Here is an 8,289-nt window from a genome sequence, read left to right as displayed (position 1 = left end):
CAACCCTGAACTGCTAGGTGGGCACTGCCCATAGGTTCACGCATATGCAGGCAGCTGATAATTGCGTGATCATAGCATAGGTCAGGCCTTAGCCATCTCAGGAGTTGATTATACATCTCCATCAGGTGTGACACCACGCAGCTCGCTACAGAACCCAAAGAAAAACATATATAGATCCTCTTGGAAATTGGAAACAGACAAGTTTGCCAGGTAAATGTTGGGAGCATGGGAGTGGGCTGTAGACTGCCTCGGCGGGTTAGTTTGTCTAGGGGTTGTAACCCGCCTGGCTGGTCAGTTATTCCAGGGTCCGGGAGAGGCGCTTTCTGAAAGACATGGGCAGGAAACAGGAAGAAGGCCAAGCAGATGTGTTAAAGCCTCCATTTATTAGAGTCATGGTTACAGCTTATATAGCCCCTGGATGACGAATTTGGGGATGAGATGGGAGGCAGGGGCATGGACAGGAAGGAGTCTTGCAGCGATGGTTCCAGCTGGCCGCGAGGTCATTGTCCAGGAGGTTAAGATCAGTCAGGTCACTATTCCTCGGTCAGGAAGTCACAAGTTGACACACCTAGTTCTCTAGATAGTTGGAATATGGGGCGGGTTCCGCTAACAGCTCTCAAGATAGTTGGATGTGAAATAGGCTCTGCCAATAAAACAGCTCTAAATACCGTTGGGGTGTGAGGCTCTCTGCAAACTCCCCAGGGCAATGGTCCCTGCAATAATTTTGGAGGGAAATGGCTCCTGACAGTGGGGGTCGAGTGGGGGAAGGGAAGAGAGGGAGAGACAGGGGAGAAGGGGAGGTTTGGGTAGAGCTTGAGGGAGTGGGATGGTTGAGATGGAGGAAGAATGGATATGTGTGCAGGGAAGAAGATACCTTAATTGAGGGAGCCATTTTGGGGTTGGCAAGAGGTTTGGCTTTGGAGGGGTTCCCAGGAGTTCACGGGGATGACCCCAGCTAGGTCCCTGGGCAGTGCAAGAGAAGGTGTCTGATTTGGCCTTGTCCGGTAGTTAGACTGATGACTTTTTTGAATATTACCATAGAACCTTCCTCAGGCGACAGATGGAGGTGAGACAGAGACCCACATGGGAGTATGGACTGAACTCTCAAGGTCCAATGAAGAAGGGAAGGAGGGAGAGTATGAGCAAGGAAGTCAGGACCACGAGGGGTCGGTCCACCCACTGAGACATTGTGCCTGAATGGGAGCTCACCAAATTCAGCTGGACTGGGACTGAATGAACATGGGATCAACCTGGATCTTGAATGTGGCTGACAACTAGGGCAGACTGAGAAGACAATGATATTGGCCCTGGAATTTGTCTCTACTGCATGTACTGGTTTTTTGAGATCCTATTCTATATGGAGGCACACCTTCCTAAGTCTGGATGTAGAGGGGAAGATTTTGGACTTCCCACAGGGCAGGGTACCTTGCCCTCTCTCAGGACTTGAGGGGGAAGGTTGTGAGGGCGTGGGAGGGAAATGGGGAGGAGGACGTGGAAATTCTGATTGGTATCATTTATAAAGTAATAAAAAATCCAATAGAAAAAAATACAGGAAAAAAAGTAAGTAAGCTGAACAAATCATGGGGAACAACCAGTAAGCAGCTCCCCCTCCAGGATCTCTGCAGTAGCTCTTGTCTCCAGTTTACTCTTCTGTTTGAGTGAATGTCCTGAGTTCCTTTGATGATAAACAGTGATGTGGAAGGATAAGACAAATATATTTTCGTCCCTAACGTCTTTTTGTTCCTAGTCTTTCATTACAGCAAAAGAAACTCTGAGTTCTAAGGACAAGTCTTCAGAATTTAGTTGGGTATGATTCTGGTCTAGTAAAGTGGGAGCTGTAGATCCTCTTCCAATAAACATGATTTCACTAGCATGGTATCCTTTTTGTTGAGTGGATCTTAAGTCTTAGTAAAGAGTTAGAGGTTACTGCCATGGTATGTGTGACTCTAATGCTCCCTTAGGGTTATTCTGCCTTGCTGACATTTTTGTGTTTGATTTTTGGATAGAAATGATGGTTGATTGCCTCTCAAAGAAGCTCGCAAAAATGCTTGATTTTATGTATTAGCCTATTTTCTTTTTCATCTTATACATTGTTGCATGAAAATTATTTGTAGTGAATATTTATTATCTTCATTTTAGATTATTCATGTCTCTAAAATCAGATTAATCTAAGATACATGAATGGGCCAAGAATTTGCTTCAAAAATGATGAAATAAACGTATTGCCTAACATGCATTTCAATGTTATTCTTTTAAAAAAAGGAGATTTAGACTATAAGATGGGCAAATATTTAGAAGTTCTTATCTTCCTGTAATAAAATGAGATATAATGAGAAGGCCACTAGTTATTTCTTGCCTGTTTAGTCCTGAACTAATTACACAGAAACTGTATTATTTAAATCACTGCTTGGACTCATAGCTGTAGCTTCTTATTGGCTAACTCTTACAAATTAATTTAATCCAATTTTATTAATATGTGTATGAACATGAGGCTGTGGTTTGCTAGCTAAAGTTCTGCCATCTGTCTCCAGCAAGGCTTTATGGCGTTTTTCTGACTCTGCCCTTCTTTCTCCCAGCATTTCGTTTAATTTTCCTCACCTATCTAAGTTCTGCCCTACTATAGGTACAATGCAGTTTCTTTATTCATTAATGGTAATTGTGGCATACAGAGGGAAATCCCACATCAATGACGAGTGACTCCTAAATTTTATTTATTCTTCTGTATTCAATCTGCACACTGCTGTACCAAATCTTTCTGGTTGGTGCTGTGTATATTTCTAAAAATGTTTATTTTTGGGAGGATGCCAAATTGAGACTGAGTTATAAGGTTTGGAAATGAAGTTTACTCATAAGATTTCTCCTGGGTTCTTTTTCAGGAAATCTAGCTCATAGTTTCATGGATTACATGGTGTGAGAAATTGACTTCACAATTTATAAGAAGTAGGGGTATCTTAGCATGCAAAGTGTGTTTGAGTGTGTGTGTGTGTGTGTGTTTTGCTGGTGATTGATTGATTCCAGTACTTCATGCATGTTATATATGTCTGCTGCCACTGAACTCTATCCCTAGTTCTGAAATTCTTATTTTCTAGATGGTATTTGATTTCAAATTTGTTGCATGAGACAACTTTTGAGACTCTCTTGGAAGATAATGAATGGTTGAGACCCTTGAAATGCATCTATTTAAAGGTGGTGCCTTTGGGAGAAAATTAGTTCATAAAAACACTAGCATATTTCTACTATGTTAAGATAATACTCTACGAACCACAAAGTGAAACCTCACTAAAACAGTAGTCTGTCAAGTCCTTCACCTTTGACTTCCTAACTTCCAGAATTATAAAAACTACATTTCTGTCAGTTGAAGCCACCCAGGATATGAACTCCTGCTATGAAAGTTCAGACGGTCTAAGATACTCATCTGTTTATCAATTAATGAACTCTTTAGATACAAGCTAGGGTAGGTTTCTCATAAGAAGATAAATGCCTTGCAATATAAATACAATTTATTTATGCAGTAGTTATATTACCCAGTGTAATCACAGGCTCCAAAATATTAATCATCCCTTAAAGAATAACATGCTACCACCATGAAAATATTTTATAACAGTGATTTCTAAACTTCACTTCAAAATGATTATTCAGAGACTGTGGATGGGGCTCACTAGAATGCATGCACAGCATACATGAAGTCTTGGCTTTAATCTCCATTACCACCTAAACTGGGTTGTAGTAGCATCTGAATGTAATCCTAGCACTCAAGCGGCAGAGGCAGGAGAATCAGGGGTTGAAGGTCAGTCTGTGCTCCCGCAAAATTTAAAGTCAGCTAAAGCTACATGAGAATCTGTCTCCAAACTTACACCATTACATGAATGGGGAAATGGGAAGGATCTGGAAGGAGTTGGGGTATGGAGGACTAAAATTTGAATGTATTCTTTTATTAATTTTTTTTATTTTCATTATCCATTTTATTTCCTTGCCATTGTGAAGAGAGCAGCAATAAACATGGATGTTTAGGTATCTTTGTGGTTCCATACAGTTCTTAGAAATATCACAGTATACAACCCTCATAACAACCATTCAAGATAGGTTTTTGCTTATTTTCTCTTTTGCAGATGAGTACACCATGTTACAAATTGGTTAGGAAAGTGCTACACTGGAAACATACACACAAATGAGTAACATCATACCAAATGAAGAGATTGTATTTATGATTTAGAAATGCACACATGTGTATATAATAGCCATTAGCAAATAAAGAGACCATGGATTTTAAAAACAAGAATGGGTTTATGGAAGGTTTTGGTGGAAGAAAATGGAAAGAGAAAATGATAGAATTATAATCTTAAAAAATAATAAAAAAAGAAACTTGCAAAATTAGAGTATGAACCATTGCAGACTATGATCTGAACAAGCATGTCATGAGCTTTGTCAGGTCTCCATTCACCATGTCACTTAACTATAGTTTTCTACATTCATGCTCTTAATATATAAACATATACCAAGCATATATAGCTGAAAATTTCAAAGACAGCATACAAATTGTGTCCCTGCTATGGTTCCTTTCTACCAATATCCATATGTTGGATGATTAAGCCCAGAGGTATAGTGGTGAAGCCTCTGAGATTTGGTGGGTGACATGTGCAGAAGATCCATGAATGGTATCAGAACTCCTCTGAAAGAGGCCTTGAACATATATATGCTTATTTTGAAATCTTTTCAATGAGAGAACAATAGTGAAGTTTGAAAAGGGTTTTTTGTCCCCTCTGAATCACTCCATTGAGTTCTTAGCTCTCTAACATATCACAAAGCATTTTCCACGGAGAAGGTGAACTGAGAAAGTGAAGTTCCCCCATCATTAAATTTACTAATACCATTTGCAATTCATGCTATGCTGATTTGATACTCATTTTTATTTTTTTAAAAGATTTATTTAAATATATATTAGGTTTATGGAATTTTATCTGTATGTGTGTGTCTGGTACCTTTGGGAGACAGTGGTGTTTGATCCCCTGAAACTAGAGTTACAGATGGTTATAAGCTGCCATGTGAGTGCTAGGAATTGAATCTGGGTGTCTTGAAAGAGCAACCAGTGCTCATAAACACTGAACCATCTTGACAGTTCCATTGTTGCTGTTTTTCTTTTTGTGATACAGTATTAAAGACAGGATCTCACTCTGCAGCTCATACTGCTTGTGAACTTTTTCTGAACCTCTGGCCTCAGCTTCCTTAATGCTGGGATTCAAGATGTTGCCCTCATGCCCAGTGGCAGTTGGTGGCATTCCAGGTGTTCTGCCTGAGACTATCCTTTGTCCTCAGTTTCTTTCAGGTGCCTACTTGTTCCTGAGACTTCAACTCCTCTGTTGGTGAACATCTAAAACTTTCTCTACTCCTTTGGGAAGTATAATAGTTTCAAGACATCTCCCTGGAAAAAGGCCCATACTTGCGTATCCTCTTCACATTGTACCTGACCTTTAAGGTTCTCACGTGTCACTGTAAGTCCGCACACATGGATGCTTGTTAAGATATTTCTGCCTTAGAGGGGTTCAGAACTGTGTATATTATGTGGATTCAGACAGTTGGAATTTCGTTGATTCTTAAATTTGATTCATTTTAACAGAATTAAGGTTTGAAATTTTTTAAAAAAGAATTATGCAATCAGTCTCATACTTTCCTGGATTCTTGCTTTGTTTCTAGTTCCTGATCTTATTGCCCAGTACTGAAAGGATTGGTGGTTTGCTAAGTCTACAGAATGAAATCTGCTATCTCTGGATCTCTTATGGTTTTCAGGGCACTCTGAAGGAGCAGCCAGGTGAAGGTCTTTCTCTTCTGTGCTCAACTTGGGACCATGTCGACTTGTTCTATTATGGCTCTAAATGAGGAAGGAAGCACATTCTCTTAATTTAAACCAATCTCTTTTGTACTAATGTAATTCTGTCATGAGGATAATTCCCTGTGCTTCAGAGTTCCAACCCCTTCTCCGTATAACCAATTTCCTTAAAATTGAAAAAAAAAGGGGGCAGATAATTGACAAGGCTATCCATTGTGTGGGTTCTCTTTCATCTCTACAATGATATCTTCATGAAGTCTTTCCAATTCCCAGTCACTCCATACTCTGATGGCATCCATTCTGAAGTCCATGGCTTCAAAAACGGATTTAATCTCTCAGCTCATCAGGTTCCATGTTTGTTCTCCATCCCCTGCTAGACTTGACCTTCCTGTCATATACTGCCTGCCTTTCTTGTCCACTGAATTTCAGTCACCTTTTCCATTCATTCCCCTCGATTAGGTCACCTACCATTATCCTTTGCTCTGGGGCTATTTTATGTCAGATACACCCTGCTCTTAGAATCATCCCTTGTTAGTGAGAGGAAACTCCGAAAGATGGTACCCAGTTAGCAAATTAGACTCAGAAAGATGGATCACTTAGAAAATTAGACTTAATCTTAACCTATCTTCTTGCTCAATAAACCTTTGTGAAAACATCCCCGTCTTTACCCATATGATAGTGAAATGTGTTTGGGATGGGTACGGAAGTAACTAGATTCTTCTACTTTTCTTCCTGGTCTCTTACACCTTTTTCTCTTTTTCATCTCTCCAAATGTTCCATGACAGCTTATGGATAGTATCATTTCATTAGTCCTTTCAACCTACACAATCCTTGAGACATTATTTCATTAAACTTTCATTCCTCTGTCCCAACTTCTATTACCACACCACCTCTCCCTTTTCCCCCTTTTCCATCATAGTTTAATTTATTCACCATAAAATTAACTTATTTTAAATACACAGTTGAATGACCTTTAAATAAATTGTCGGTTTAGTATAGTGTCAGCCCATATGCAGACTTAGAATATTATCATTTGGCTGCCCTCCATCACTAGTTACCCACTAATCTAATTATATGATTAGGGATCTACCTATTCTGTGCATTTCTTAACACTAGAATCATACATCCTAGCTAGTGTCTGATGGTTACTGATCAGTATGGTTTTGATATTCATTCACACTTTAAACTCTACCAGTATTTGATTTTAAAAGACAGAATCATATCACAGTATATGGATGAGCTACATAATAAAACAACAGTTTGTTCATTCCTTCATCTGTTGGTGGATATTTGTATCAGTTTACCTTTTAGCTTTTGGAAATACTACTACTTAGCACATTCATGTATAGATTTTTGTTTGAACACTATTGAGAATATCTTTTGGTACATAGCTAGGAATGAAATTGCTGAATCATATGGTTAACGTATGTTTAACTTTTAAGGGACCACCAAACTACTTTCCCTAATGGCTACACAAATTTGTATCCCCACCACCAGAATATGATGATTCTAATTTCTGCAGAGTCTTAGCAACATGTGGTTTCATGTGTCTTTTGATTATAGACCTTCGAATGGTGTAACATAAAAGAACTATAACAGAAATTTGGAAACCTCTTATGTTAATTTGTCTGTTTTGTTTTGTTTTCCAGGAGGAGAGTCATATTAAATAACAGGTTTTTTTTTTAGGCTGGAGGTATAGCTCAGTTGGTAGAGTGCTTACCTTGCACAAATGAAGCCCTAGGTTCAATCCCCAGCAACACATTAATAGGTTATGTGGTGAATGCTTATAATCCTTGCCCTTAGGAGATAGAAGCAGGAGGTTCTGGAGTTATAGGTCATCGTTGCCTACAGGTTGAGTTTGTAGCCATCCTAGGATTCTTGAAATCCTGGTTCAAAAATAACCGGTCTGTCAGTCAATCAATCAAACAAACAAACAAGAAAATATTTTCTGAGGTAAATGTACTGAAAATTTCCCTCTATTCATTCTGTTAGATTCTCAGTTCAGACCTTAGTTTTTGTGTTTCGAGTTGACATATGCAAGCAGGAAGAGTTAAAGGTCTAGTCTCATATATCAACATATACATATCCTTTTCCCCACATGATTCATTACAAAGACAGTGTTTATTTTCTGCTTTTTTTTAATTGAGAAAAAAAAGTTTCTGCCTCCTCCCAGCCTCCCATTTCCTTCCCCCTCCTCCCACACTTCTCCCCCTCCCCCCACTCCTCTCCCCCTCCCTCTCCAGTCCAAAGAGCAGTCAGGGTTCCCTACCCTGTGGAAAGTCCAATGTCCTCCCCCCTCCGACCATGTCTAGGAAGGTGAACATCCAAACTGGCTAGGCTCCCACCAAGCCAGAACATGAAGTAGGATCAAAACCCAGTGCCATTGTCCTTGGCTTCTCAGCAGCCCTCATTGTTCTCCATGATCAGAGAGTCCGGTTTTATCCCATGCTTTTTCAGTCACACTT

This window comes from Alexandromys fortis, unplaced genomic scaffold (genome assembly GCF_014885135.2).
Source record: "Alexandromys fortis isolate MF-2015 unplaced genomic scaffold, M_Fortis_MF-2015_v1.1 scaffold_180, whole genome shotgun sequence".
Taxonomy (NCBI): domain Eukaryota; kingdom Metazoa; phylum Chordata; class Mammalia; order Rodentia; family Cricetidae; genus Alexandromys; species Alexandromys fortis.
The sequence above is the reverse complement of the archived record's forward strand: the minus strand, read 5'-3'. Positions refer to the sequence as shown.